At 30.7% G+C, this 23262-nt stretch overlaps 1 protein-coding gene across 4 annotated transcripts in view; it reads right to left on the bottom strand.

Moving 5' to 3' along the window:
• The window catches only part of LOC140434722 (ketimine reductase mu-crystallin), a 369483-nt gene extending 347825 nt beyond the window's left edge, over window positions 1–21658 (bottom strand). For 2 of the 4 annotated variants that reach the window (XM_072523189.1, XM_072523192.1), the window contains exon 1: window positions 21507–21658. The gene's annotated coding sequence lies outside the window, so the exon portion shown is untranslated. Of the gene's footprint in view, window positions 1–9418; window positions 9536–21502 lie in introns of all 4 variants that reach the window. The other 2 variants (XM_072523191.1, XM_072523190.1) reach the window with 2 other exon arrangements.
• Between the last annotated feature and the right edge of the window lie 1604 nt (window positions 21659–23262).

Genomic DNA, 23262 nt, shown 5'->3' with positions numbered 1-23262 from the left:
TGATGTATTTGATTTGTACGTCGTAGTATTCTATTAGTTAAATGGTACCATTTGAGGTACTTTACGTCACGATTGGACTAATAGGATCGAAGATACATAACTAAGGCCCTTTTGCCAAGCTGCTCTATTTAATTTTTATATCTCATTGTATTATATTAGTTAAATTCTATCATTTAAGGTACGAAACGTCATGATTGGACTAATAGGACCGCAGATACATAACTAAGGCCCTTTTGACAAGCTGATGTATTTTATTTTTCTATCTTATTGTATTCGATTGGTTAAATCTGTTAGAATATCCAACATAAAAAGTGGATGTTGTTCTATATGAAGTGACATTGTTGACAGTGCAATGAGTAATGTCATAAATAGGTCATAAACTACTGTCAGTCAAGTTTTGTATTGTTCCGTATGTAAGAAGGAATAAAGTATAATTGTTGATGGCCAGACGTTTATTGGTGCATATTTCCTAAAGTACATATTTCCTTGTCTCTTGATGTCTTCAAACTAGAAGGAGGACTTCACCTAACTTAAATTATAACAGGTTTTGGGCCCAGTCCACGTGTGAACTGTGAACAGGTTAGGTTCGTACTTCATTCAGTTTAGTTTGTTGTTATTGTCGGTGAATAAAATATGACGACCAGCAATAACGATTATAAAATTCAAGTTGACAAACTCGAGGGTCCTGAAGACTGGGCAAAGTGGAAATGGCACGTTTTGATGTTATTACGTTCGTATGCACTTGAAGACATTGTAAACGGTATGTGTAAGTGTCCTGAGGTTAGTGAAGATTCAACTTCAGCGGAAATACAGAAGCATCAGCAATGGTTGAAAGACGATGCGAAAGCGGCAAGTTTGTTAGCAGGTACGCTAGGAAAAACCGTTGCCGAGCTCGTGTTGACGTGTACTCACGCTAGCGAAATATGGGACAAATTGCGTGCGAGATTTGAACGTAGCAGTACGCAACGGTTAAACATGTTAATTGAAGCCTTTTTTAGAGTCCAACGTGATAAAAAAGAAGATATTAGTACACATGTTGCGAAGTTGCAGAAACTGTTTGTAGATTTAAATGATGAACTTCAGAAGCATGATGAAAATGTTTTATCCGAAAGAATGTTAAATGGTCGGATCTTATCAACTTTGGGTAAGGACTTTGATAATTTCAAAGATTTGTGGGACACGATACCATCAAAGAATCAAACTTTAAATTTACTGATTGAGAAATTGTGTACCATTGAATTACGTGACCAAAGTACTGTAGAATCTTTTGCATTTGTTGCACGCAATAGCCCGACAGAAAAATACAATCAGAACCAAAATATGAAGTCAAAGAAAAATGTACATCGTGCAAAAGAAAAATTTCCATGTCACAAATGCAAGAATCTAGGCCATTGGGTGAAAGAGTGTCCGTTGAAAAAATCAGCTGAGAATTTAGGTAAGAAGAAAAGTAATGATGCTGCTTTTTTGTCTGTTGTTTTAAGTGCCTCATCTAACAATTGTATTGAAGCTGGAAAATGGTATTGTGACAGTGGAGCAACAAATCATATCACTACAGATAAGCAATATTTCTCATCTTATACAGAATTTGCTGAACCAGAAAGTATATCACTGGGTAAGAAGGATGTATGTATGTTAGCCCATGGACAAGGAACAGTGAAAATTCAAACGCATCTGAATAATAAATGGAAAGGTGCTGACTTGAAGAATGTTTTTTATGTTCCTGACGCAAGTGCTCATTTGTTTTCTGTGAAAGCTGCTGCACAAAGGGGTTTTATTACAGTACTTGATGAAAAAGGTGTAAATATATATGATAAAAACACTTGTGAATCTGTAATGACTGGGTACTTCAGTAATGGCCTGTATGCACTTGATATACGTGTTATGAAACCGACAAATCCCGTTCAAGTAAACTTAGCAGATTCAACAGATATGTTGCAAATGTACCATGAAAGATTTGGTCATCAGCATAAGCAACACATAAAGAAGGTATTGAAGAAAATGAATATAGACATTGATGGGTGCAAAGAAAGCTTTTGCGATGGATGTGCAATTGGAAAAATGCATAGATTGCCATTCAAATCTAGGATCAATCGACCACAAGTCACTGGTGAGCAGATCCATGCAGATGTGAATGGGCCCATGTCTATAGAATCACTGGGAAAAGCACGTTATTACGTATGTTTTAAAGATGACTTTAGTAAGTTTCGGAAAGTTTTCTTTATGAAACACAAAAGTGAGGTATGTACTTTCTTAGAACAATTTTTAAATGAAGCTAGTACAAATGGCCATGTAGTAAAGCAACTGAGATGCGATGGAGGGAGAGAGTTTGACAATAGAAAGGTATCTGAACTTCTTGCGAAGAGAGGTATAGAGCATTGTATCACTCCACCCTATACACCTCAGCAAAATGGTGTTGCTGAAAAGGAAAACCGCACCATTGTAGAGTGCGCACGTTCCATGTTAAACACATGTAAGTTGTCCAAACAATTGTGGGCAGAAGCATGCAATACTGCAGTGTACATTCTGAATCGTACAGGAAAGTCATCAATTGAAAATAAAAGTCCCTATGAATTGTGGTATGGAAAGCCAATTGGAAGCTTGAAACATTTAAGAATATTTGGCACTGAATGTTATGTTCACGTTAACAAGAATCTTCGCAGTAAATTTGATGACAAGGCGATACATGGTTATTTAGTTGGTTATGTGAATGACAGGGATGGTTTTAGGATATGGATTCCATCTGAAAGAAGAATCGTATCGAGCCACGACGTACGATTTAAACCTGAGGTTATATGCAATTTGCGAATTGTTGAAGCCAAATCAGTGAACCAACATCAGTCAGAATGTTTTAGTGTAAATGAAAACTCCGAAGAAGTAAAAAGTGGTATCGGTGAAATTGTGGAATCTGAGAATATAAAAAGTGTAGAAGAAAGTTCGAGTGAAAATCAAGAAGTGAATAGAGAAGAAAGAAATAGTGATAGTGTTCAAGAATCTAAGCGTTACCCTACACGTGTTAGAAATAAACCAAAATTGTATAATGATTTTTTGTTAGATAAAGATCTGGAAAATGTACCTGATCTTGCCATGTTTACTATGTCAAATGAATTTGAGCCCACAAGTCTTTCTGAGGCACTGTCAAGTAGTTACAGCCATGAATGGAAATTAGCCATTCAGAATGAATTGACAGCTCTCAGAATGAATAATACTTGGGAATTGGTTGATAAACCTGCAAATACAAATATTGTTCAGAATAAATGGGTGTTTAAAATAAAGAAAAATGAAAAGGGTGAAATAGTAAGGTACAAGGCAAGATTGGTGGCAAAGGGTTTTACACAGAAATATGGGGTTGACTATTCAGAAACGTATTCTCCAGTCATTCGTTTTAGTAATTTTAGGCTTTTGTTAGCGATGGCTGTTGAATTAAATCTAGATACAGTTCATTTAGATGTGGAGACTGCATTCCTGAATGGTGAGATTGATGAAACCATATATATGGCTCAACCTGAAGGTTTTGATGAACCAGACTTGGAAAATAAAGTCTGTCTGCTCAGGAAAGCTATATATGGTCTCAAACAGTCATCGAGACTGTGGTATAAAAAGGCATACCAAATTTTGTTAACGTTGAATTTTAAACAATGTGAAATTGAACCATGTATTTTTGTTAAAAATAATGAGAATTCAATCCTTATTGTAGCACTCTATGTAGATGATTTTTTTGTTTTTTACAATAATCATGATGAGGTTAAAGTTTTGAAAAACGAATTAGATAAAAACTTGCATATTAAGGATTTGGGTCCAATTACAGATTGTTTGGGTATGAAGATAGAGAGAAGTAAGTCAGAGTTTGAATTGAAATTAAGTCAAGAACAGTATATTGATAAAATATTTAAACGATTTGAAATGACGAATTGTAGCATTGTAAATACTCCTTTAGAACCGAATGTTAAACTTTCTAATGAAGGAATTTTGTATGAATGTCCTTATCAAGAATTGATTGGTTCGATGATGTATTTAGCAGTTTGTTCAAGGCCTGACATAGCTTTCTCTGTCACTTATCTTAGCCAGTTTAATAAGACTCATACGAAAGAACATTGGTTAGCAGCCAAACGTGTTTTGAGATACCTAAAAGGTACAAGAACTGTAGGAATCAATTACAGAAAGTCAAATGTTAGTTTAAGTGGCTTTGTTGACTCAGATTGGGCCAATAACAGTTCAGATAGAAAGTCATTTTATGGATTTATTTTTTCGTTGGCTGGTGGTCCTATCTCATGGGAATGTCAAAAGCAAAGAACTTTGGCTTTAAGTTCAACTGAAGCTGAATATATTGGCATAACTGAGGCAGCAAAAGAATCGTTATACTTAACATATTTATGTAAAGAAATATTTGAAAACAATGTTAATTGTAAGTTTTTGTTTGAAGGTTTTCCGATGGTTATATTTAATGATAATCAAAGTGCCATAAAGTTATCGGAAAATCAAGTATACCATAAGAGAACGAAACATATTCATGTCAAGTATCATTTTATTCGTGAAAAAATAGCTAACAATGATATTCAATTAAAATATATGTCGACGAATGAAATGGTGGCTGATATGTTGACCAAGTCGTTAAATTCAAAGAAATTGCAGTTAATCTGTAAGAATTTGAATTTAAAATAATGTTTATTTTGTTAAGGTCTAGTATTTAGCTTATCTACTTTTCATGTTGAGGGAGAGTGTTAGAATATCCAACATAAAAAGTGGATGTTGTTCTATATGAAGTGACATTGTTGACAGTGCAATGAGTAATGTCATAAATAGGTCATAAACTACTGTCAGTCAAGTTTTGTATTGTTCCGTATGTAAGAAGGAATAAAGTATAATTGTTGATGGCCAGACGTTTATTGGTGCATATTTCCTAAAGTACATATTTCCTTGTCTCTTGATGTCTTCAAACTAGAAGGAGGACTTCACCTAACTTAAATTATAACAAAATCCTATCATTTGAGGTACTGTACGTCACGATTGGGCCACTAAAAACAAAGATACGTAACTAAGGCCCTTTTGACGTGATGCTGTATTTGATTTCTATGTCATTGTATTCTATTGGTTAAGTGCTATCATTTGAGTTATCGTACGTCACGATTGGACTAATAGGACCGAAGATACATAACTAAGGCCATTTTGACATGCTACTCCATTAAATTTTTATACCTCATTGTATTTTATTTGTCAAATCCTTTCATTTTAGGTACTGCACGTCATGATTGGACTAATAGAACTAAAGATACACAACTAAGGCCCTTTTGACATTGTTCTGCATTTGATTTTTCTATCCCATTGTATTATTTATGTTAAATCCTATCATTAGAGGTACTATACGTCACGATTGGACTAATGGGACCGAAGATACGTGACTACGGCTCTTTGGACATGTTGCTGTATTTAATTTTTTTATTTCATTGTTTTTAATTGGTTAAATCCTGTCATTTGAGATACTGTACGTCACGATTGGACTTATAGAAACGAAGATATATAATTAAGGCCTTTTTGACATGCTGCTATATTTGATTTTTCTGTCTTATTGTATTTTATTGGTTAAATCCTATCAATTGAGGTGCTGTACGTCGCGACTGGACGAATTGGAGCGAAGATACAATAGGTAGTTGCAATATATCATAACCCGTTACTTTTAACCAAACATGATGCCAGAATGATTTGTAGATGAAAATATATATATATATATATATATATATATATATATATATATATATATATATTTATTCTTAAATTTACTATTTCGTCGTGGGTAATATTATATTCAACAACGATGCCAAATTTCTGATGCTAAAATGATTGATAATGAAAGTGGGATATACATTTTCATGTATATAATGGCAGCGAGTAAACGGTAAAACCCTGAACTAAATATATATAATATTTTCACTGTACCATCATTTTAGACTCAAACATTTTCTGGAATAAACTTATATAACTCAGTAAGGGATAAAAAGAGAAAGCGGATATTTTAAAATACCAACACGGTATCAAGACTCTAATCAATGAGATGGTTAAAATTCTTGTAACAAGTACGGGAAAACAGTTATTAAGGTCTTGTAAAGTAGCGTCGATATACAGATGCTACTTTGCAAGACGATGCTAAATTGATGGTAAAAGCATAATGTATCGATGCGAAAATGATAGTAGGATGTATATATATATATATATATATATATATATATATATATATATATATATATATATATATATATATATATATATATATATATATATATATATATATATATATATGGTTTCAGTTGTTTTCCGGGTTTGACTCCGCGTTAAATATTTTTGGTTTTTAGAAAAACCATTGTTTTGACGACGTTTCGGCAAGGTCACACTTGCCATTGTCAAGTCAGATTCTGCTTCGTCTTGATGTTACAGGCGAACTGATTTCTCGGTCGCTGCACGCTGAGTTTAAATATCTTGTTGCGCTTCTTGTCATTGGTCCTGTGCGCAGAGTGGGCGTGGTCTTCTTCGCTATTTTAATTTTTACGTTTTTCTGCAGAATTGTTTTCCACGTATTTGGGAGTCTTTGGGCATCATCTCTGGTGTTTAAATTTTTCGGATGTTTTTCGAACGAGAAAAGAAAGCCTTGAAGAATATACAACAAAACAAAGACATTATCGTTCTTCCAGCTGACAAGGGTAACGCTACTGTCATAATGAACATTGAAGACTACGACACAAAAATAAAAAACATTCTAAACGATAGTGCATATCAAAAAATCGCAACAGACCCAACAACGTATCTGGAGAAAACAACGAAAGCCAAAATACAAGCGTCAAACATCAAGAAAGAACAACAGTTCCAGCTTATTCCACGAGAAAAGTCGTCAAGATGTCCAAAACTGTACGGTTTACCTAAAGTACATAAGGCAGAGCTACCATTACGACCAATAGTCAGCTCTATTGGATCACCGTTACAATCACTGGCAAAATTTCTGGCTGACCAGCTACAACCATATGCGGAGGAAGCGGATTCTTACGTCAAGAACGCAAGCCACTTTATCGACCGTATCAAGGACGTTATTCTGGAACCTGAACACTTATTAGTGAGCTTTGATGTAATCTCATTATTCACCAATGTCCCAGTAGAAGAAACATTAGAAATTATACATAGAAAATATCCAATACCACAGGATACACTAAACTTAACGAGGCATTGCTTAAACAACACCTACTTCATCTACAAGGACCAGAGGTACAAACAAGTCGAAGGAGCACCGATGGGTTCACCACTGTCCCCCGTAATAGCCAACCTTTTTATGCAAGATATGGAATCAAAAGCAATAGAAACAGCAGAGCATAAACCCAAACTGTGGCTTAGGTATGTTGACGACACATTTATTATCTGGACGCACGGAGAAGAGAAACTTAATAAATTTCTACAACACATTAACAATATCCATCCAAAAATACAGTTTACCATGGAACGGGAGAATAACCAACAACTTCCATTCCTAGATGTGTTAGTTATTAAGAAAGAAGATGGAAGCATAGGACATACAGTATACCGAAAACCAACCCATACTGACAGGTACTTACACGCAGACTCACACCATCATCCTACACAATTAAATTCGGTAATAAAAACCTTAATAACAAGATCTGAGAAACTGGCAGATGAAGACCATAAGAATGAAGAAATGCACAAAGTCAAAACAAGTCTAAGAAAAAATGGTTTCTCCATGTTCATGATTGAAAAAGCACATAAATCCCGAAACAACAGCAAAGATCCAGAAAAAGAAGAAAAACCAGTCGGTAAAACTATCCTGCCCTATATAAAGGGTACGACAGACAAAATCAGCAGAGTTCTAAGAAAAAACAAAATAGAAACTATTTTTAACACCGACAGAAAAATAGCAACCATATTACCATCAGCAAAAACAAAAGTTGCATTAGAAAATCAAGGCGTATACAGGATCCCGTGTGAAGACTGCGATAAATCGTACATCGGACAAACAAATCGAAGGATACAGGTTAGACGCGAAGAACATCGAAACGCCATCGAAAGAAAAGAAAAAACTTCATCCCTAGCACAACATGTCATAAACACAGGACATAAAATAGACTTAAATGGAACAACAATGCTAGCCAACATCGAAAATAAGGCCAAACGTGTAATCAGAGAAGCCATAGAGATCGAAAAACATCCGAAAAATTTAAACACCAGAGATGATGCCCAAAGACTCCCAAATACGTGGAAAACAATTCTGCAGAAAAACGTAAAAATTAAAATAGCGAAGAAGACCACGCCCACTCTGCGCACAGGACCAATGACAAGAAGCGCAACAAGATATTTAAACTCAGCGTGCAGCGACCGAGAAATCAGTTCGCCTGTAACATCAAGACGAAGCAGAATCTGACTTGACAATGGCAAGTGTGACCTTGCCGAAACGTCGTCAAAACAATGGTTTTTCTAAAAACCAAAAATATTTAACGCGGAGTCAAACCCGGAAAACAACTGAAACCACATATAGCTCCCGCGGAAATTTCAAATTCAATATATATATATATATATATATATATATATATATATATATATATATATATATATGTATATTGTAACGAAATATTTTGCATACCGCATAGGATATAATTATAGGGGTTTGAAAATTGGGGACAGAAATTGTTGGGGAGATAGGGCAAGCAAAATAATCGATACTTGTGCGAACAGCTCTCAGGGTTTATTTGGAGAGCTGGGGATGAGTAAATGGCAAGGGGTCGGATTGGGGCAACTACAAAAATGAAACAAAGGGGTACTAACGTGAATCTCTTGGGACAAACAAAACAAAAAGAAACAGGAAATGCCTCTAGCAATTTAAAAAGGACGCCGCTTCAAGGTGCCAAATTATAACCATTACAACAGCTAGTTGTAACTATTGAAATAATTATTAAACATAAAAAATATATCTTTTTAAATGAAACTAAAAGAAAGGGATTAGAGAGTTAGTCAAGATAAACAAACAAAAATGGTTTACAAAAAATGAAACATTTATTGTGTCTCACCACAAACAGTTACAGAAATAAATGGCACAAATTACTAGATTAATAGTAACAGAGTACAAAAATAACAGAGAAACTTACATGTCATCCGTTTACAAAATCTAGGAGTTGGAGATATTACATAAACTTACAAAAAAATTGTTATTGCAATAGAGGTTAACCTTGTTTATAACAAAACAAATGATTATCGAAAATAATAAAGCGAGCTGTCTTATGTTACCATTAAATTTAAAACAACAATTAAAATGACAGCTAACCATGCCCTAAGATTTACAATGGTAAATATTACATTTTTTTAATTTTAATGAAGGCAATTAATATTTTAGAAAAAAAATGTCTTTACTTTAAAATTTGAAACAAAAAGTTACCTGGATTTTTCACTAAAACACTTTGAATTTTCTGTAACTGGACGTCACTGGTGGTTTTGGTGTAGAACTGGGCTTCGCTCTCTGTGTAACGAACACACTAACAAATTCATCTCCTACCTAGGAAAAGAACCATTCAAAACGTGTTTTCTTGGAAATGTGTTCCATAAAATCAAGTACATCTTGCATCAATAAAAAGTCAGACCTAGATAAACTGAGCAACATTTATTGTTACTTACTGGAAAAACATCCAAAATAAAATTAATATCTACCTGTACCCGTACCCACACAAATTACAGTTATATGCATAACATGTTGCATACCATTAAGACAGGTTTAAAAATTAAAATCACCTAAGATGGGCCTCTAGTATTTCTTAAAAAGAAACATGATATTAAATACACCTAATTACTTTTTAATCATAGGAGTTTTTCTTTTTGTTCTCTATGTGCCAGAGTTAAAACACACTAGTAAAAGATGACAACAAAATTTTTACTACTTGTACCTAAATTTTAAAGAATTTTAAATGTATTTTGTCCACTATTTTATATTTTATGTGTGTTGTTATTAATGTTGAGTGTCTATGCTTTTGTAAATAATCTCAACGACTAGTAAGTTGCACTGAAGATTTGTGATATTTTTTATAAATATTTACACTTTTTTCTTATTATAGAGTCTTGAAAAAGGAACAAAACGATTCCGAAAGCTAGACGAAAAGTCATAAGAGTGTTTCATTAACATCCCGGCCAATTTTCTGACTGCAACTCTAATAAACTGTGTTGTTTGTATATATATATATATATATATATATATATATATATATATATATATATATATATATATATATATATATTAAAGAAGATGTGAAGATTATTATTATTATAAAAATTAATATTAAACTCACCAGTCTTCCGGGTTGAACCGCGTCGATATCCATTTTGCCGAGCTTTCGACATCCTCTCTGATGTCTTCTTCAGGGCTTCCTGAAACAAAATATCGCCCTCTCCATCTTCGAATCAAAATCCCACTGTCGGAAATGTTCGCGTCAATCCCCACCCTAACCCCCACCTAGGCCACGTCACCATCGACGGTATAAATGAACCGTCCCCTGGTCCCAGTCGTAGTAGTGAACTAGTGAGTGAACTAGAAGTGACTAGTGAGTGTAGTAGTGTCTGGGGGCTCGGGAGACTGAGACCTCGGAAGCCCTGAAGAATACATCAGAGAGGATGTCGAAAGCTCGGCAAAATGGATATCGACGCGGTTCAACCCGGAAGACTGGTGAGTTTAATATTAATTTTTATAATAATATTAATCTTAGCTCTAAGTTTAATTGTACTAACCGCGGAAATCTTTCCGAACATATATATATATATATATATATATATATATATATATATATATATATATATATATATATATATATATATATATATATATATATAAATCGGTAAGATAGTTTCGAAACAAAATTTTTCTATCAGATGTCGCTATTGCGTCCATAACGAAGTCATGTTATTGTTACTTCTAATAAGACAGAGAATTTTATTTTTCACGTTGAGAACGGCTATGAATAACTATTCTGATGAGCTTTATTAAAGCGAAATACGTATCAATAGGTACATAGACGCTTTGAACGTGAAATAAAATATTTTCTGTCTTTTTCATATATATATATATATATTGAGATAATTGGTGTTTAAAGAAAATAATTTATAAATTGTATACTAGATAATATTAGATATTAAAAGTATTTGGTTATTTTAATAAGTTATATACTAGAGAATATTTTAAAAAATTATTTATGTGAGGGCATTTTTAAGAAATTAGCATGTAATAAGTGTAAAAAAAGTTTTATTTTAGTAATTATAATTTTGTAAATTTATTTAAGTGGGCCATGTGATTAGGCAACCAGATATACATACTCTCCAAGTGACATTTTAAATAATAATTAGGAATATAAAGTGGGGTTATAATAATATGTTGTTTAAAATGTGTAGTTTATTAAATTAGAGTGTTAGTTACTAATTTAAGTGTATATTCTGATCTGAAAAGCCTAAATGTCAACAAAATTCTCGATAGAAAAGTAAGGAATTCTCTAGATCACCGGAGATGGCCTTGTTTGCGAAATGGATTGTTCCAGAAAATTCAGACATGAATTTAATAGAACAAATGGAATATGATTTCTTGCTAGATGATTCTGAAACATGGAAAAAGATATAAATACCCGGTGATTTGGATTCAAGGCATCAGTTATGAGTTACAGTTACTATGAGGCCAGTTTAGTATGAAAGTTAATTAGAGTTAGCATGAAATAGAAGTCAGATCAATTATAGTCAGACAGAAGGTCCAATTGTTCAATATAGTGAGTTAAATGAAGATTAAGAAACAGTATAAAGAAAATATTATTGAAGATTAAAAATTATGTAATGTATAAATGGTGATTGGATAATGCAAGAAGTATTAATTGAAAATTAAAATTATATAATATATTTGGTGATTGGATATTGGTATACTGAAAAGAAGAATAAATATAAATGCTGTTTGCTGGTTTGCTTGGTGGTTTATAAATGCTTAAGAAGAAATATATTTTAAATTGGTGGAAGCTGATAATTGGAAAAAGAAATTTCACAAAAACAAGGATAACCGAAGCACGAAGACATTGAGTGGTGATTAGAATCTATATAGTGGAAAACAGTTCATTTAGGCATTCAGTGACAGAAAGGTACAAAATTTTGTTAATATAATTTAGTTAGTGTCATAACAATTTCAATTTTGAAGATAGTTTGTTTAAATTTTACATTGTCTATAGAATTTAATTAGTTTCATAAGAATTTCAATTTAAAGATAGTTTATTTTAAATTTACATTGGCTAGGTTAGATATACATGTGTGTTTCATAATAGATATAATAAAGATAATTTAAAAAAGTACTTACAAACTCATTCTTTGAGAACCGCGATAAAAACCCTATATTATTAAAAACACTCATTGCTCATCATTCACAAACAATACATCATAACAATTTGGCGCCCACCGCGGGGCTCTCTATTTAAAAGAATTAGTTTGGGAAGATAAGTGCTCTCATATAATTAAATTAATTTTCATTAGAAAGAAAAAATTATAGATTTTATTTTTAATTATATTTGAACAAGTAAAGTCTGGACGGACAGGGTCAGAAATGAGGAAGTACTCAGAAGAGCGGGCTTACAGGATAGGGAACTTTTTAATTATGTAAAAAGTAAGAAGACTGCATACTTGGGGCACATTATACGAGGAGAACGATACACTTTTCAGCAACTGATACTCGAAGGGAAAATAGAGGGTAGGAGAGGTCTCGGACGTAAAAAAATGTCATGGCTGCGCAATATTCAACAATGGACAGGAATCCACAGCTATGAAATGCTTCGCAATGCTGCTAAAAACAGAATTATTTAATCCTGACTATTTAACATCTCACCTGACAAGACGATGTACGGTGGACGCCTACGCAGAAATGCATGGCACCTTAAGAAGAAGAAGAAGTAAAGTCTCAAAATGTCTTAAGGAAAGAAAGGTACAAGAAGCAAAAAGAATGAAGAAGATGTGGAAGTAGAAACACAACCTATACAAGAGGAGAGTTTAGTTCAAGTTCCACAAGATACTGCATAAATCAATACAGAAAGAGAGGAAAATGTCAATATGGCAACTTTGATGTCATTAATGATGCAGATGATGAAGATAATGGAAGATAATTCAAAACAAATCAAAGAAGACATGAAAAAAATGGAAGAGAATTCAAAAGAAATCAAAGAAGACATGAAAAAAATGGAACAGAAATTGGAAGAGAATTATAGAAAATTAGAAAAGAAAATAGAAGATAATAATAATAAAATTGTAAAACAAATAAAAAAACAAATGGATAAAAAACTTGAAACTGCAGAGAAAAAAGTAGCAAATGAAATAAAAAATATACGGAATGACTACAAGAAAAGGATAGACAATGAGAGGACAGAAGTAAAGAGGATTATTCATGATAATAAGATAGATATAGAACAGAAAATAGAGTTGCAGAAATGTAACTTAGAAGTAAAAATTAACGAAGACAGGAGAAACACAGAGAGAAAAATTAGACGATATACAACAAAATATCCAAATAAATAGTAATCAAATAAGAAATGTGGAACAGAGAATAGATGATATTTCAGAAATGAGAGACATAGGGAGACCTTACTTAAATTTAACAAATGAGACTGGGATTACATTCTCTGGTAATATAAAAAATTTGCATCCTAGAGTATACATAAATAGTTTAAAACATAAATTAAGATTAGTGAATAATATTAATGATATTAAAGATTATATTAGAATGACATTAAATGACAATGCAGCAACTTGGTTTGCTAGTATTGAAAATGATTTAGATAATTTTCAAACATTTGAAAATAAATTTTTAAATTATTATTGGGGTGAACTAGAGCAAGCCAAGTTTAGAGAAATCCTATATTTTGGAAAGTATAATCACAATTTAAAATCGAATATGGTAGATTATGCATTGAAACTGATAACAGTTGCAAAATATTTAGAACCACCACTTAGAGAGGACGAAACAGTCTTAAATGTATCTAGACATTTTGATGCTGATGTTGTGCAAACAGTAACTGTACAAAATATTCAAACAATAGAGAGTTTTATTAATTTTATTCAAAGAATACAAAGAGGTAATATGGCAAGTAATAAAGATAACAATGATATTAGGATGAATAATAATAACAGAAAAAACAATAATAACTTTCAATATAATAAGAATAATTATCAACAATATAGACAATCATACAATAATACTAGATATGGTGACAATTTACAAAATTTTAACAATAATAACAATAATGAAAATAGACAAAATCCTAATAACAATACTAGTTATAATAGACAAAATTTTAATAACAATACTAATTATAATAGACAAGATTTTTACAATAGAAGAAATACAGAACGACCTAATTACAACAGACAGGTAAATTGTGTACGAAGGAATAGAAGCTGCGAAGACAGGGAACGAAATAGTACAAGGCAAGAAAATGTGAGTAGAAGTCATAGTAGGGAAAGACATAGGACATCAGATCCAAGTGGTCAGATACAATCTGACAATTCTAATAATCAAAATTTTGTTCAGTAAACTTTCTGAATTACAAGTTAGGCCATTGCTATTATGAAAAACCTTCTGAATTTATTTCTCTAGATGAAGATAAAATTATTGAATCTATTAATTTAATTTATATAAATGCTTTGGCCAAAAATAAAATGATTAAGATTATGATAGATACTGGTTCAGAAAGTACTTTAGTCTCGGAGAATTTTAGTTTTAATACATTAAAACTATCAGATATAATAAAGATTCCAAAAATTAAAATTGTTGGTGCAAATAATAAGAAATTGGGTGAAATTGATAAACTAGCCAATTTTAAAATTAATATTCTTAATAAAGAAATTAATATGCAAGGATTTATTGTCAAGGATTTATGTGTTGATATATTAATGGGAAATGATGAATTGGAAAAGAAGAAAGTAAAGATAGATTTTGAAAAAAAAATGGTAACTTTGGAAGGGCAAATAATTAAATTTATGCAGAAAGATGAGGTGGAAGAAGAAATAAGAGTTGATAGGATATTATTAAAAGGAAATAATGATATTTATGAAGAAGAAATATATTTTGATGATAGGGAAATGTCCCAAAAGAATGTAAAGAATAATTGTAGTGAATATTTAAGGAATGGAAATTTTAAGCAGATGGATGCCTACGAGGTGGAGTGCGTAAAATTGGAAGCAAGTAATAATGAGTACATAATGAAGAATAATTTTATTTGTAAAGAAGAAGATATGATAAAAGTTTTAAATTGCCCTGAAGAATATAAATCAATAGTCGTTTCCATATTGCAGCAACACAAGGGACTTATCAATAAAGAAAATAGAATTGCACAAAATTATATCCATAGTATAAAAGTTAAAGAAGAAAAAGATTTTAAAACAAAATCATACCCAATACCATATAAATACAGAGAAGAAGTAAACAGAACGATTAATAATATGTTAGAAGATGGAATCATTGAGAAGGCAGATACACGTTTCATAAACCCTATAGTAGTAGTACGTAAAAGATCAGGTGAAATCAGGTTATGTTTGGATGCAAGGAATATTAACAAGATTACTGAAAAGCAATTTGAAGCACCAATGAGTATAGATGGAATACTAGGAAGAATTACAGGAATGTCATTTTTCACTAAAATCGATTTACAACATAGTTTCTGGTTGATACCTCTAGAAAGAAAAAGTAGACAGTATACGGGATTTCAGATAGATGGAGTAGTATATCAATTCAAAGTAGTACCATTTGGACTTCAATCATCTTGCAGTGCTCTATGTAGATGTCTTCATGATATTCTGGATCAATATGAACATTTTGTAATTCACTACATTGATGATATATTAATTTTTTCTAAAACGGCTGAAGATCATGAGAAACACCTAAAAATTATAATCAACAGATTAGACAAAGTTGGACTAAAAATAAATCAAGAAAAATGTACATTTTTTCAAAAAGAAGTAATATATCTAGGTTATAAACTTAACACTAAGGGAATCGAAATGGATCCAGAACGCACACAAGTCATTCAGGAATATAAAACACCACACAATTTAAGAACTTTAAGAGGATTCATTGGAATAAGTAATTATTATAAAAGGATGATACCAGATCTAAGAATAACAGTAATAATAACAACACTAACAGCTTACTGATATATCCATTTTATTCAATAGACTTGATTTGTTAAATAGATGGTAGATTTCATTATTGTGAATCAATTTGACATCATACTTGTTGTCTTGTACATATGGAAATTATTTTGTACCCTAAAAATCATAATTTGGGGTTAGATACAAAATTGATTCTATAAATGTCTTTCTAATATAATAAAGTGTAAAACTTACCAATTCATATAGATGAAAGCCTGTTGAATGGAAATAATTCCTAGATTTTGTCTATAAATAAACATAACACAATAATAGATGATTAGATTATATGTTTATTTTCTCATATAGCCTCCATTGCTCTATATGACATGACAGTTTGACATAGACAGCGAACAGGGATGTTTATAATAGAACACATTTTAAATAAAAAAAAAATTGAATTATTAATTTATTAGGGTATGTGGATAAGAAAATTAATATTTAAAAAAATAATAAGTAAATTATTTATTTTAAATATTATTTTGAGGTATTGAGATGATTGTTGTTTAAAGAAAATAATTTATAAATTATATACTAGATAATATTAGATATTAACAGTATTTGGTTATTTTAATAAGTTATATACTAGAGAATATTTTAAAAAATTATTTATGTGAGGGCATTTTTAAGAAATTAGCATGTAATAAGTGTAAAAAAAGTTTTATTTTAGTAATTATAATGTTGTAAATATATTTAAGTGAGCCATGTGATTAGGCAACCAGATATACATACTCTCCAAGTGACATTTTAAATAATAATTAGGAATATAAAGTGGGGTTATAATAATATGTTGTTTAAAATGTGTAGTTTATTAAATTAGAGTGTTAGTTACTAATTTAAGTGTATATTCTGATCTGAAAAGCCTAAATGTCAACAAAATTCTCTATAGAAAAGTAAGGAATTCTCTAGATCACCGGAGATGGCCTTGTTTGCGAAATGGATTGTTCCAGAACATGTATTTAATAGAACAAATGGAATATGATTTCTTGCTAGATGATTCTGGAACATGGAAAAAGATATAAATACCCGGTGATTTGGATTCAAGGCATCAGTTATGAGTTACAGTTACTATAAGGCCAGTTTAGTATGAAAGTTAATTAGAGTTAGCATGAAATAGAAGTCACATCAATTATAGTCAGACAGAAGGTCCAATTGTTCAATATAGTGAGTTAAATGAAGATTAAGAAACAGTATAAAGAAAATATTATTGAAGATTAAAAATTATGTAATGTATAAATGGTGATTGGATAATGCAAGAAGTATTAAATGAAAATTAAAATTATATAATATATTTGGTGATTGGATATTGGTATACTGAAAAGAAGAATAAATATAAACGCTGTTTGCTGGTTTGCTTGGTGGTTTATAAATGCTTAAGAAGAAATATATTTTAAATTGGTGGAAGCTGATAATTGGAAAACGAAATTTCACAAAAACAAGGATAACCGAAGCACGAAGACATTGAGTGGTGATTAGAATCTATATAGTGGAAAACAGTTCATTTAGGCATTCAGTGACAGAAAGGTACAACATTTTGTTAATATAATTTAGTTAGTGTCATAACAATTTCAATTTTGAAGATAGTTTGTTTAAATTTTACATTGTCTATAGAATTTAATTAGTTTCATAAGAATTTCAATTTAAAGATAGTTTATTTTAAATTTACATTGGCTAGGTTAGATATATATGTGTGTTTCATAATAGATATAATAAAGATAATTTAAAAACCCTATATTATTAAAAACACTCATTGCTCATCTTTCACAAACAATACATCATAACAATATATATATATATATATATATATATATATATATATATATATATATATATATATATATATATATATATATATATATATATATATATAAGAAAAAAGAAGTACTTGTAACTCGTTTGGAGCAAATATATAACTGTTTTGGATGGTTTGGAGTCAATAAAAGGGCTATTGGTTAACTATTTTTTTAATCTCGAGCTTTCAATTGTGTTACAATTGAAATTGTGTACAATTATTATCAAGAGCTAAAAAAGACAAAATATCTTACAAGGTTGAACTAGAAAGAAAAAACAATTTTTGTTAACTTACCAAATAACAATTAGTTTACTAAATAAAAATTGCTGCTAATAGTTATCAAAAATTGTTTTTTCTTTCTAGTTCAACCTTGTAAGATATTTTGTCTTTTTTAGCTCTTGATAATAATTGTAAGCACAATTGAAAGCTCGAGATTAATAATAAAAAATAGTTAATCACTAGCATTTTTATTGACTCCAACCCATCCAAAACAGTTATATATTTGCTCCAAACGAGTTACAAGTACTTCTTTTTTCTTTTATATATATATATATATATATATATATATATATATATATATATATATATATATATATATGTATATATATTGTTATGTTTCTTCTTTCCCAACCAAAGAAAAATAAATAAAAAGATCCATCGGAATAGTAATTTAAGATAAGATTTAGTGTAGATAAGAATAGAAATTTGTTTGGCAAACGACCTTTTTCCGTTTCAAACAAAATTATCAAAAAACCTTTGTTTAGAATTAGAAGACATTTTACCTGTAAGTTAATCTTTTCATTGTTTGTATAGTCGAGTATTAAATGACCATATTCTAATCTTTTGAAATATGTATAAATTGTGTATTGACAAAACCAATTTTAAAGTAAGCTATTTAGTGTTTCTCTGAAACCGAAATTAGGCTTTTCCAAAATCATGGTAAACACAATTTGAGCTTTTGATTGGACGGTCGTTTTTAAATGGAAATTTGTGAGCCGATCCTGAGACCGGAGAATTTAGTTATAATTTGGTCATCGAAAGAAACAGTCGTTTGTCTCAAGATAGAGTGTGGTTCGTGAGTTTGGATACCGACATTTGTAAAAAGAAGTAAATAGTTTTGCAGAAGGAGATAACAAGTAGATTAAAAGAGGTCCTTGTATCTACCGTGGGCATTTTATAAAGTATATGTGAAAGTATTCTTACGGCATCAAGTTGACAAAAGGAGGTCCTGGTGTCATAAATAAGTAGCTGAGTTTGGAGAAGTGAATCAGGTGTTTTTTGTGTAGTCTGCAGGAGGTTTGCAGAGACGTTAAGAAGGAGCCGAGGTGCCAAAGAGGAGAGATCACATCGTTGAGGAGACTGGACTTTTCTGGGTATGTTCCAACATACAACTCAAGAAGAAAACAAGCTGTAAGTGTTTGTACAATTGAATTTTATATCTGTGAAGGATCGGTTTGACATCATGGTCATTAGCATTCAAATTTAAGAACTGAGGTTTTGTTAGGCTACTCAAAAGTTTAAAGTTTTGTTGTTTCTTGTTTCAAGTAAAGAAAATTTTAAGTAAAATTGGTTTTCACGTATAATAAATGTATGTAGCTTTATAATCTTATTATTATAAAAATTTGATTTATTTTCTTGTATGCTGATTGATAAGATAACGACAGAATTTAATAATTGTTTTATTCGTTCATATAAAATAAAGAAACGTAAATCTTTGTAATATAATATATTTGTATTCTTATTCTTTTTTCTCTATCCCGATAAAAGACAACTAGAAAATCTTTTGAATCCATCGAACACAGGTAATATAAGGATTATTTTACTTTTGATAACAAATAAGTTATAATTTTTTTTTATTGACTCAATAAACTAAGATTAAAGTCTAATTAAAGATTAAAGATTACATATACACACGGTTTTTAAACACGGGTGATTACAAGATGATTTACGCAAACAGCATCTAGAATAGTTCATAAGCTTTATTTTTATTGGAGCACCCTGTATATTTTTATATTTTTAAAAGCTCCAATAACCTGAGCTTAATCAACTATATTACTTTAAGTGAATGCGTACTTGGTAGCTTGGGCCGACGACCTATTCATAGGTACCAGGTACTAGGTAAAAACAGTCCTCACTTTTCTTATAGTCTTAGTGCTTATTTTTACTTATTATATGTTTTAAAAAATATTATTAAAAATTAATAAATTAATACTGCCAGACTCATTTTGTTGGTGGTAACTGTTTTATACTTTATGGGTTTACAAGTCAAACAATCATATATACTAAGTAGACTTATTTTTTACAAAGTAGGTACATAAGGCCTCTGATTAAGTACAAAGCATCTACATTTAGTCAAGATCTCACATAAAGCTGCTATCTTTGGAATAGATTATTCTGTGTAAACTAAATTACAAACAAAACGACTTTTCCTCCGACCAAATACATCAAATATGAAACACCACAAACATACTTACGAGGCTTTCCTCTCTGAGCAGAGAGTTACACTTTAAAAATAGTCCGAAGCCAATATCCAAGCTCAAACCCTAAAACTTCATACCCATCTCTCGGCTATGTATTCGTGAGATGTCCTAAAAATGAACTTTTCTTTCTCTCAACCCAACTGCTAACCTCTGCCAACAACGAACTTCCTGACGAATAAATAATACCTTGGAGTTAAGTCCTCCTTTTTGCCGTTTTAGATAAATAGCTCACTTCGAACTTTTGCACATGGACAGAAAGGAGTCGGTTTTATGTAGTTTCACCTTATTTCACAGTTATACCTGTCCATAGGAAAGTAACAGCCTTAACTGCCTTAACGCGTTTACAAAACTTGGAGTCAGTAAATTAAAAAAAAAACATCTGAAAAGAACTATTACTTTATTTAAGTTCTCTCTTCTCTGGTCTTCACTGTCTTTAGCAAGATGCCAGACCAACAACTAGTGGTATACTATTTTAACAGCAGTGCCTACGTTTACTACCCATACGAGTATATACTCATAAACATGTCCTAAAGAGGCAAAAAACGTTTATCTGAATAGCAAAATTCTCTAAACATCCAACACCATTTAATACATCCAAGAGGACTAAAGACATTACATTGATCGTATATTTCCACCTCAACAGACTGTGCGTATAATACATACGTTAACTTTTACTTATTTATTAAATTACTATAATTACTATTACTATTACTATAATACAACTAAATATAGAATAAATGGATGTTGCTGATTGTCGTCTCTACTGTACTTTCCAATGTACGACGCCTATAAAATGTGTAGTGTAAAAAAGAAATTGTGCAGAGAAGTATTTAGTTGCAATATTTTGAGGTATTTTATATCGATTTAATATATGTATATAATGAACTGCTTAAAAATGATTTAAATAAAAAGCATTTGTAGGATACAAGCTAAAGAGTGAACACATTTTTACCACGTGATCGAAGGAAGAAAAAAAACAGTATACTGATATATTATTCAAATACAAATAATATAGTTTTTGGTTGATTTAAAATTATTTTATACTTACGTACATAGAAAGACGTTATTTTCAATATTACTGTATTATTATCTATCTCTTCAAAATAACTGCAGCATTAAGTTTTCAGCTAAATTTATGTATACATGAACTTTGAGCTTTGAATAATAAATAATCTTATTTGTTTTTATTCAAAATGTGTAAGCTCTATACAAACTAACAATTAATTTAAATTTCTTATCTTACAGTAGCGTATAAGATTTTTTTTATAACAAGGTCATTTTCCAATCATCCGAAATTGCTTTGTGGTAGGTAGTATATTGTCCGTAGTATAATTATGAAAATGTACTACCTCACTGTATATATATATATATATATATATATATATATATATATATATATATATATATATATCTATATATATATATATATATATATATGTATATATATATATATATATATATATATATATATATATATATATATATATATATATATATGATTATGAATATGTAGTAACTGTTCAATTATATTGTTCTTATTATTTGCAATCAATTTGAAGAAAAAACGATGGGGGTTGAAACACTTTTATTACGTATGTTCTGATTACGATCGTTAAAAAAGCCGGCTATACTGTTGCCGAGAGGGGGCATTTGGGCCTGTAGGACCCATCGCCGGCTCTGCGGACTTCTTCCTGTCCTCGGAATTAGACCGGGTGTTGACCATCTTTGCTTGTCACTGATAAAATGGTTTAATACTTCTACTGGTATAAAATAACGGTTACCGTGACAAGTATCTGTTATAGGTAACAGTTCCAAGGAGCAGTTACAAAATAACAGATCAAAAATAGAAAACAGAACAGGTAAAATAGTCTAAGTATTCCTCGGCTTACGGAAGGAATAACTCAGTAAACAAGAAAAATAAAATGGTATAAAAGTACAATGCAAAGAAAATGTTTCTAAGTGTTTCTTGACTTACGGAAGAAACAACTTAGAATGAAAAGTAAAATACACAAGATAAAAGAATAGAAAAGTGCAGAAATATTCCTAAGTGTTTCTTGTCTTACGGAAGAAACAACTTAGGACAGAAATACAGATAAATGAAATATGTAAATATGAAACAAGGTATGGAAATATTTCTAAGTGTTTCTTGACTTACGGAAGAAACAACTTAGAGTGAAAACAAACAAGAGAATCAAATATGGAAAAATAAGAATACAAATACTTATAAGTGTTTCTTGACTTACGGAAGAAACGACTTACAAATACGAAAATCAAATACAGAAAAGATGTGGAAATATTGCTAAGTGTTTCTTGACTTACGGAAGAAACAACTTAGCATAAAATAGAAAATGAAAGAGACAAATGTATTAAGTATTTTCTTAACTTAAGGAAGAAAATATCTTAGATAAAATATCGGAAATAATAATGCAACAATGATTATGAAAATATTTCTAAGTGTTCTTTTGACTTACCGGAAAAGAACGGCTTAAACGCACAATTAAAATAACAAGTCAAATATTCAGAGAAATATTTCTAAGAGTTCTTTGACTTACCGGAAAGAACTACTTAGACAAAGTACAAATCAGAATATAAGATAGAAAAAGCAAGATAAATATTTCTAAGTGTTCTTAACTTACGGAAGAACAACTTAGACACAAAATACAAGAAAAATAAACAATCAAAACAAATATAGATCAATATATTATTCTAACCTGAAAAGGTCTGAATATACAATAATGCTAAAATAAAATGGTATATAAAAAAATCAGAAATAAAACAATAACTTAGTAGGAACAATAATAGCACCGA

This window comes from Diabrotica undecimpunctata, chromosome 2 (assembly GCF_040954645.1).
Source record: "Diabrotica undecimpunctata isolate CICGRU chromosome 2, icDiaUnde3, whole genome shotgun sequence".
Lineage (NCBI taxonomy): Eukaryota > Metazoa > Arthropoda > Insecta > Coleoptera > Chrysomelidae > Diabrotica > Diabrotica undecimpunctata.
The sequence above is the reverse complement of the archived record's forward strand: the minus strand, read 5'-3'. Positions and strand labels throughout refer to the sequence as shown.